We start from the raw sequence: 9,398 nt of genomic DNA on the forward strand, positions 1-9,398 counted from the left end.
CAGGCAGGACTTTGAAAAATCAACACAGAACAGAGTTAAACAGTAGCATGAGACATATAAGTTTAAGTGAGTAAGAATTTCAAGCAAGTGCAGTTGCAGACTCTCAGAAGGTCTTCAGAATAGCAGAGGGATTTTGGGGGACGTGACGAAGATGACCTACATGTGGGCCAGCCCACTATAACCCTTGCAAGTCTCTAAAAATATAATTCGTGATGATGTATCATCAGTGTATTGGTGGCAGTGGACGGTCAGGACTTCTGTTAGGTTTCATTTGTCTTAACTCCCCCCAGTTGCTGGTAAGTCAGAAGGGTTTCAATGTGGAAGGAGGAAGAAGATGGGTGAGGGTAGGCAGATTTACGGAACCACTTGGCAGGCCATGTGTCGCGGGGCCGGAGATAGCTTTACAGGAAGAATTGACAGTAATTTCTAGTAATTTCTAAGTCCTCGAGTTCCCCAAACCTGCTTGTATAAAGTGGTCTTTTAAAAAAATCAATGCGTAGAGGAGATCTTAATGTTCCCCTGAGGTGGCTGAGATGGGAGGTTCCTGAGAAGGCAAGGCTGAGAATCAACAAGCCTGCTCTAGACCTCAATGCTTAAATTGCCTTTACAGGACAAAGAAAAGACTGGTGAGTGACTCAGATTCAAATGTTGTGATTCAAAGAGCTTTTCTATTTGAGTCATGCCCAAGAAGAGCCTTATTCTTATTCCAGGTTTGGAATTGCCTCTAGGTTCCTGCTCAGAATCACTATGTCAAGGGACACACTTAAGGTGTCCACTCCTGTCAACAGCAACTACGAATAGGCCAGCGCTGGTGTATTGCTCTTCTAAAGTGCTCCAGTGGATTTTCCCTGAGAATTTGAGTTGTTCCTCGAGGTTAGGCTTGGTCAGGGATGAACTGGACCCTGCCAATGGCTCTTCTCTCCACCTTCACCCTGCCCTGCATCACAGCAGATTTCCAGGATAAAGCAGGGTCTCTAACAACTAAGTATGAACTAGAATACCTGTAAACTAACTCTTGACTTGCCACTAATTAATGCAGATTATCCTCTTACCTGTCCCAAGCCCTTCTGTTCCCCACCCTCAATCTTGGCCTTAGAAACCAGGAATCCCAAAGATAAGACTGTTTCTACCCTTAATCTAAAACTTTTGTCTTGCCCCATGTAGACATAAGGAATTCAGACAACTAAACATTTGGGCAACTCATTGCATTCATCAAACCTGATGGGACCAAGAAAGCTGTTTTGGGGGTGAGGAAATAATAAAATTAGCCTGATTCACACTAAGAAGTTGCTATTGATAGAAAAGTATTTTGAAACTATAACATGATTCATATGTGCTAAATAACTAGTAGAAGTCAGTGTCATCGACAGCATCGAATTAGAAGCACTAAACACTCAAATCTCAAACTTCACTGTTAAAAATGTTTCTCTGTTACTGCCACAGAGGGTCAGTAGTGAGACCCACTCTTTTCTTAAACTGTCTCAATGAATGTTAGGTCTATAAAAGAGAAAGCAACAGAAGGAGAATATTTGTGCCATGTAACACTGCTAAAAAGGCCCTCGGTGAGGTAAGGAGCTAAATGTTTTGATTCCAAATTAATCTGAGACAGTATGGGAGAGTGTGAGAGCCTTGGAGGGTAAGAGACTTGGGATCCAAACCCAGCACCATCTCTGCCTAACTGTAAGAGCCCAAGGCTCTTTTGGCTCCATTCTCATATCTCTAGAATTATGGTGAGGGAGAGAGGACATCACATGAGTTCTGAGGTTCCTTTCTGCAGTAAAATTTTATTCTGTACTACAAGGACTATTCCAAGATGACTTTGAAAAACATTTTAAAAAGAGAAGTACAACCTAGTACTTGGGACAATAAAAATTAGACAATACCAAAAGAAGAGCTATCGTATGTGGTGAAACAGATGTTTTATTTAAAATTGAAAACCTATTCTGAAATCCCGTTGGTATAATTTTTAACACAATGGATGCTTAGAGTTTTCAGATGAGTCATTGCTATGACCTTGGCTAATGGAGAAAGAGATGATTTCTAAAATCTGTTACTTAATTGATTTTTAAGGCTATTGCTAAGGTCAGTATCAGACCCCACTCCAGAATATAAAGATTGTAATAATGAAGCTCTTTTCATTTATCATGGGTTTCCCTCTGCTTCCTTTCCCCCTTTAGTCTTCTTTTGGGACTTTTCAGAAATCAGGAGCCACCTCTTATTTAATCAATCACAGGGTTAGCAGTGGCCATCAGATAGATTGTCTCAACACTTCTGCAAATCAAGATCAAGTTGATCACAGGACCCTGAATTCATTGCATCTTGGTCTATACTGTTTTGCAATGAGATGTAGAACTCCAAACAGGGAGAGAAATGGGAAACAGGAATATCAATCATTCTTCCTTCCTTTTCTCCTCTATTTTGAATTGGGTTCTGTGTAAGTCACCTCTTTTATGAGTTTTTTTTTTTTTTCATTTTCCGAGAATTTGGTTAAGAATATAAGTTGTTTTCTCATAAGTCTGAACATCTCCACAGCCTAGGCTAAAAGAACCGTCTCACTTTCAATCTTTTTAAGCTTTGGATGATTTCAGAACAATTCTGCCTGAAGATAGTGAGTGACTTCTATTAAATAAAATGCTATAGAAGCATGATCATCGCCTGAAGTGTGATTTTTTTTAAAAAAGCCCGTCATGGAGAAATATTACATTAGAGTTTAAAGTTCAGTATACAGGTTCTATCCTCTTTTAATCTAGCACTAGTTGATTTTTCTGATCTTAAAAAAAATTCTATTTTCTATTCATTCTCAACATGCTTCATGGAGTTTCCCACTCAAGGTGCAGCTTGATTGAAAATCAGCACCTTCAGTTTGGAACATCTACCCTTGTACTTTCAATTAGGGGTGCATATTTGAAACCAATACTTAGATTCTGGGCTAAAGGCATCTTTATTCATAAAGCTTTTCTCTCCTAGTTGGCAATCACTTGGCTCTCAAACCTCAGGTTCAGCCTTTTTGAGAACATCGCCAAGCCACATATCTATGTTTTAAGTTTTAGAATTTCAAATATCCCTCTAAATGTGAAGAAAACCTATCCAGATGCTTTCTTTTACTGCCATAGTAACACAAAATATTAATCTTAGATAATTCAGTGCCTTATATCGTAGAGGTGCATTTTTATGCCCTTATTAGTCAGCTTTCATTGTAGAAGAAACCTAAACTCTCAGTGGCTTCTAACCACAATCACCTCTAATCCACACCACATAATAGTTGCTGGTTGGCTATGGTCCCAGTCCAGACAATGGACCTGACTACAGATCTTGTCTTCTCATTCTGAGGTCCAAGAAGAAAGAGCAGCCCCTATTTGGGACATGCCATTTTATGACAGAGGTCAGAAGTATAAGAGGCTCTGGCAAATTACAAAACTATACCTAAAACTTCTGCTCAAATATAGTATACAGCATGTTATATCATATTCCATTGGCCAAAGTATATCCTAGGAAGTAGACAAAAGTCTACTTATAACAGGCATGTATAATCCTCTTACAGAAAACAACTGAGTGAAAAATCAAGAACTTTAATAAAATCTATTATCTTCACCCTCCCCTCTGATAAAACTTTAACACCAACATACTTTCCAAGTGTTTCCTGGAAAGACTATGTATGCAAATGTAATTTTTACTTAAAGGCTATAGACTATTTCATTTTTAATAACCATTTTATCCCACTCACTTTTTCATTGAAGAATACATTCTTCTGGTTTTTTTTAAATGAAAAATTTACACACTGAAAAAAAAAAAGGCTAATGAAAAGCTAAGTTTATAATTAATTTCTTCACTTTATAATATTTCAGACATGGTATATAATTCTGCCTACTAAAGTACATATTATTTAAAAATGGCATTTAGTTTTAAAGTGAAGAAAAAAATATGTTACCTTAAGAATTCTTAGGACTAACTTACAGTGTTTTCCAAACTTGAATATGTATACTTTCAAAGAAAAAAAAAAAGCCCTACTGGACCTACAACGATAACTTACAAAATTATCATTGCAATATTACTTAAACATACAAAATAAATATAAAAGCATAAAACATCTTAACTGACTTTTGGTCACATACGCATGAAGAAGTCAGTGCATCTTCTCCCCCAAAACAGGTAAAACAATAAAATTGTCCAAAAAAAAAAAAAAAAAACCCAACAAAACATTTCAAGGCTCTGAATGTTGACCAAAGGCAAACAACAAATTGGGAGGTATTTATTCATGAAGAACCACTATAGGATAAGGAAAGTGGGAATTCTATGGTGACTTCCCTGGGATGCCTCCCTCTCTTTTTACCTTCAGCTCAATCAGCATGTTAGTTTTAGTAGGGCAGGACCAGTAGTAAAAACCACAAGCTTCTACCAGAAGGGGAAGACTTGATCCGCAGTACAGGACAAAAATCCATGCCAAAAATCATTATCACTGAAAACAACAAGCTTGGTAGGAAATCAGTATGGGAAACCTACAGCTCTGCTAGCCTGAGGTCCCAGTCAGGCCAAGCAGTGAACCAGTCAGAAATTTAATGGTGATAGCCTGGAAATAAGAGAACCATATGAAAGCTAGATCAGCCTTCACACATCCCTGGTCAACTGAGAAATGACATGCACATTCAGGAAAGATGAGAGGATTTGATGGTGGAAAGTAAAAGTTGAGGAAGACTTGAGAAATGCCTGAATCCATTATCAGAAAATGGAAGACTTACAGTTTTTATGTATTTGAGCACAGCTTCTGCCCAAATCATTGCCTGACCCAATAAGTTATGCAGATTCAGGGGAACCTCTAGGAAACCAGGCTACAAAAATGAATTTCAAAATAATAATTTTTTTAAAAAATTGAGCATAGACATCAGCAGTCACACATCATGAGGGAGGCAGACTCTACAGATTAAGTCCAGGCATGTTACTGAAAAAAAAATGCCTCAAGAGGGAAAATTGGAATCTGGATTTGCTATCACTTATCTAAAATGTTCAATTTTCAACAACAAAAAAATATGACATTTAAAGAAACAGGAAAGTGTCATCCTTACTCAGGAGAAAAATCATTTAGTAGAAACTGACTCTGAGTGGGCTTGGATTTTGGTTTTAGTGGACAAAAAGTTCAAAGCTGCTATTTAAAATACATTTTTTTAAAGAAAACCATGTTTAAAGATTTAAAAGAAAATATGATAACCACAACTCAACAAATAGAGGATCTCAATAGAGAAATAGAAACTACAAAAAAAAAAAAAAAGAAAAGAAAAGAAAAAGGAAATTCTAGAGTTGAAAAGTACAATAACCAAAATGAAAAACTCACCAGATGGGTTTAACAGAAGATTTGATATGGTAAAAGTGAACTTGAAGATAAATCACAGAAAATATCCAGTCCAAAGAACAGAGAGGGAAAAAAAAAAGATTGAAGGAAAATGAACAGAGCCTCAGAGACCTGTGGAACACTATCAAGTGTTTCCATGAATGTGGAATGAGCATCCCATAAAGTTTATCTGAAGGAATAAAGGCTGAAAACTTCTCATGTTTGATGAAAAGCATTAACCTGTAGACCCAAGAAGATCAACAAATCTCAAGCAGGATAACACAAAGAGATGCACACTTAGACATGATCGTCAAACCCTTGAAGCCAAAGACTAGTAGAAAATCTTGAAAGCAGCAAGAGGTAAACAATTCATAGGAATAAATAAACAACAAAATAATTAATGGTTAACTTTTCATCAGAAGTAATGGAGGCCAGAGGGCATTGAGATGACATGTTTAAAGCACTGAAAGGAAAATTATAAACCAAAAATTCTGTATCCAGGAAAATTATCCTTCAAAACTAAATATCACTTAGCAATTAAAAAAAAAATCCATTGATACATGCAAGAACCTGGATGAATCTCCAGAGAATTATGCTGAGTGAAAAAAAAGGCAGTCCCAGAAGGTTATATACTGTGGGATTATTTTATATAACATTGATGAAATGACAAATATGGAAATGGAAAATAGATTAACAACCATCAGGAGTTTAGAAGGGGGTGGGGATGGGAGTAACATGGGCATGGCTATAAAAGTACAAAGTGGGAAACGTCCTTGTGTTGAAGGAAACGTTCTGTATCCACCTCAGTACTCCAGTGTGCCACAGTATTATTTGCAACACAGCTTTGCAAAGTGTTACCAGTTGGGAGAAACCAGATAAAAGACACACAGGAACCTCTGTATTATTCTTATGACTGCATGTGAATCTACAGTTATCGCAAAATAGAAAGATTAATTTTTAAAATTATATGTAAAAATAAAAGTATATACATTTTAAACTTTAAAAAATGAATGGACTAAACACACTAATCAAATAATCCAGAAAATAATCAAAATATTCATCAACTGGTAATGGATGAAAAAACTGTTTAATCTACATAATGGATCTTATTCAGCAACAAAAATGAAAAACTACTGATACATGCTACAAGGTGAATGAATCCCAAAGCATTATGCTAAGTGAAAAATACCAGGCACAAACTATTTATTTATATAAAATTTCTAGAAAAAGAAAGTCTCTAGAGACAGTAGATCAATGATTGCCTGGAACTGGAGGTCAGAGCAGGGACTGACTTCAAATGGGCATAAGAGAACTTTATGGGGAAATGGAAATGTTCTAAAACTGCACAACCGTAGACATTTACTAAGAAATCATTGAACTGAACGCTTAACAATGATTGAATTTTATGACATGTAAATTATACATCAATAAAACTGTTTATAAAATTAAATTTAAACTAATGCTTATACCTCTTAACACCTACTCATGAAATTATCAACCCAAAATAAATTTGCAAATTAAATATAAGTCAAACCAACAAACTAATAAAATTTAAATTAACATTTCCAGAATATAACTGAGAAATTTAAAGAAACTACCTAACAAAAATCTTTTTCTTGCATATATTTATTTACTTATACTAATCATGTAGTTAATATGCATAAAGACAAGAGCAACTCCATAAATCTTCTCTTGCTATTAATTCGGCCATGGTTAATCTGGCATAGATTTTTAGAGACTGCAATGCCTAGACTACAACATGCTTTGCTCCTCAATGACTCAATTCTCTCACTACTATTCTCCCTCCAAACTACTACCAAAGTTTCCTTCAAGCATTAGGACCATAACGTGCTTTGGCTTCTACTTTTACTTTGGCTTTTACTAAAGTAAGCTGCACGGGAACAGGAACTTCTGATTCAGTGCTGTGTCTCCAAAGCATAGAACAGATCATGGCACGTTGCAGGTACTTGGAAAAATGAATAAATGAATTTACACATAAAGACCACTTTATTACGTGTTAGTAATTCACAATATTCCTCTGACGCACTTTATCATTTTCAAATGATAGCATCATAGTCACTAAATAAGAAATTAACATCTAATTCCATAAAAATGATTTTCAGTTGCAAAATATCACTGCAAAAGAGAGGTTTTTTGTTTGTTTTGTCTTTGTAGGAATGCAGGCCATACCAGCTCCATGCTTCAGGTCCCTTCAGCTTAACTTGCCTATTTATGACCCCCCTCTCTTCACCCCAAAGGCTTTTTATTAGGAAGTTATCCATTAATCTGAAGCAAGACAAGCATAGTTAAGACAATGACTGAAAAGCTAGGCTAATTTAAGATAACAATCAAAGCTTTCCTGTTGATGTAGGTAGTACCTTTAAGTTAAATGCTCACTGATCACAAGATTCTAGCTATATCATAGTAGACATACTCCCTTTTGTCCCTAAATTCCTTTATGAACCCTACTTCCCTCCAAACGATGCAGAGAGCAGCTGCACGAACACCTGGATTGCTACCCACCTGATCCTTCCCTTATGTAAGTTACACATTAATAAACTCTGTTAAACGGTATGGCGTTGCCTGCTTTCTTTTTTTTTTTTTTTTTTTTTTTTTGTCTTTTACGTGACCGGTACCGAGCCAGTGAGTGCACCGGCCATTCCTATATAGGATCCGAACCCGCGGCGGGAGCGTCGCTGCGCTCCCAGTGCCTCACTCTCCCGAGTGCGCCACAGCTCGACCCTGCCTGCTTTCTTTTTTGATCTCAAGGTTCTTTCTCACTTCAGAGACTGTTTCATCTCGTATTCATCTTCAGACAGTTTTTGAAATTAGTAAGAGTTGTATAATAGTAATTGTGGGATGAGTTATCATTTTGTGATTAGGATGTATAGTGGAGCTGGACATAATTACCAACACATTAAAAACTAAACTCTTTGGTAGATTACTCTGTATCAATTCAATCATAAATACAGAGCCCTCTTCTGCCCTAAAACTGTTTGACATTACTGTTTTTCAGCCCATTTCCCCACCAGACTGTAATTGTATCTAATAGTTTTAAATATGCTTACATTTATTTTTAAATTAGCACTTGATTAAAAACCAAAATTAAAGATTCTCCTAGAGAACTCACAAATGCTGAAGAATATGTCACGCGGATCTCATTTTAAGAAGCACTGGCCTAAACATATCACCTGGTAATGTTTCACAGCTTTATGAGTAATTATTTTTCACTAGTATTCTAAATGAAAGCATGAAATAATGCTCCAACTAATTATTCTATTGGATGGGGTGTTCTATTTTTTGAACCTTTATTGAAAACTCCTGCTTTTAAACATTTTTCAGGCCCAATTCATTCCTACTGTATCTTATGGTGGAAAACTCTGAGTACTTCTTTAAATGCTGAGTAGATTTTTATGTGTGTGGCAGCTACACTCTTTGAAGGGAGAGAGGTAAATGAAGTTTGCTCACTAGTAATCTTCTGGCCCACCCCAGGCAGAGGCAATGGCAGCTCTTTGGGAAGGAAGACCAGTTGTACTCCTAAATTTTCTCCATAGGATGTCAGCTCTGAATGTGGGGGTCTTACACATGCAGAATTCTGATTAATCAACAATATGGAATAGGGTTAAATTGTCGCTTAAAATTTTTTCAGAAAATTCTGCAAAGATCAAAAAGACAGATTAATTAGCCACATTTTCAAGGGTTAGTAAACTCATTCCCTTCATTCATTGATATAAATGGGTATTAACTAATATCCTAGTATAGACTGTACACTGTGCTAATTGTGGGGTTACAGATGCAAACAGAACACAGTTCCTGCCTAAAGGAGTTCACGTAGGCAGGTAAAAGAGACAGGCGAATCAAGTATTACAATGAAGTGTAGTAAGTTCTTATATCCAATAGAGATGCCCTCTGAGGGCACGGAGGGAAAACATATAACTACTCTGAGATCCACAACAGCTTCTTTGATGAGGGGCAGATTGGCAAGGGCATGGATAGATGTGAGAAGGAGCAGGGATAATGCTGCAAGAAGAGGGAGTGATACGAGCAAAGGCACTAAGGCAGGAGAGAACTAGGG

Source organism: Cynocephalus volans, chromosome 6 (genome assembly GCF_027409185.1).
Source record: "Cynocephalus volans isolate mCynVol1 chromosome 6, mCynVol1.pri, whole genome shotgun sequence".
Classification (NCBI taxonomy): domain Eukaryota; kingdom Metazoa; phylum Chordata; class Mammalia; order Dermoptera; family Cynocephalidae; genus Cynocephalus; species Cynocephalus volans.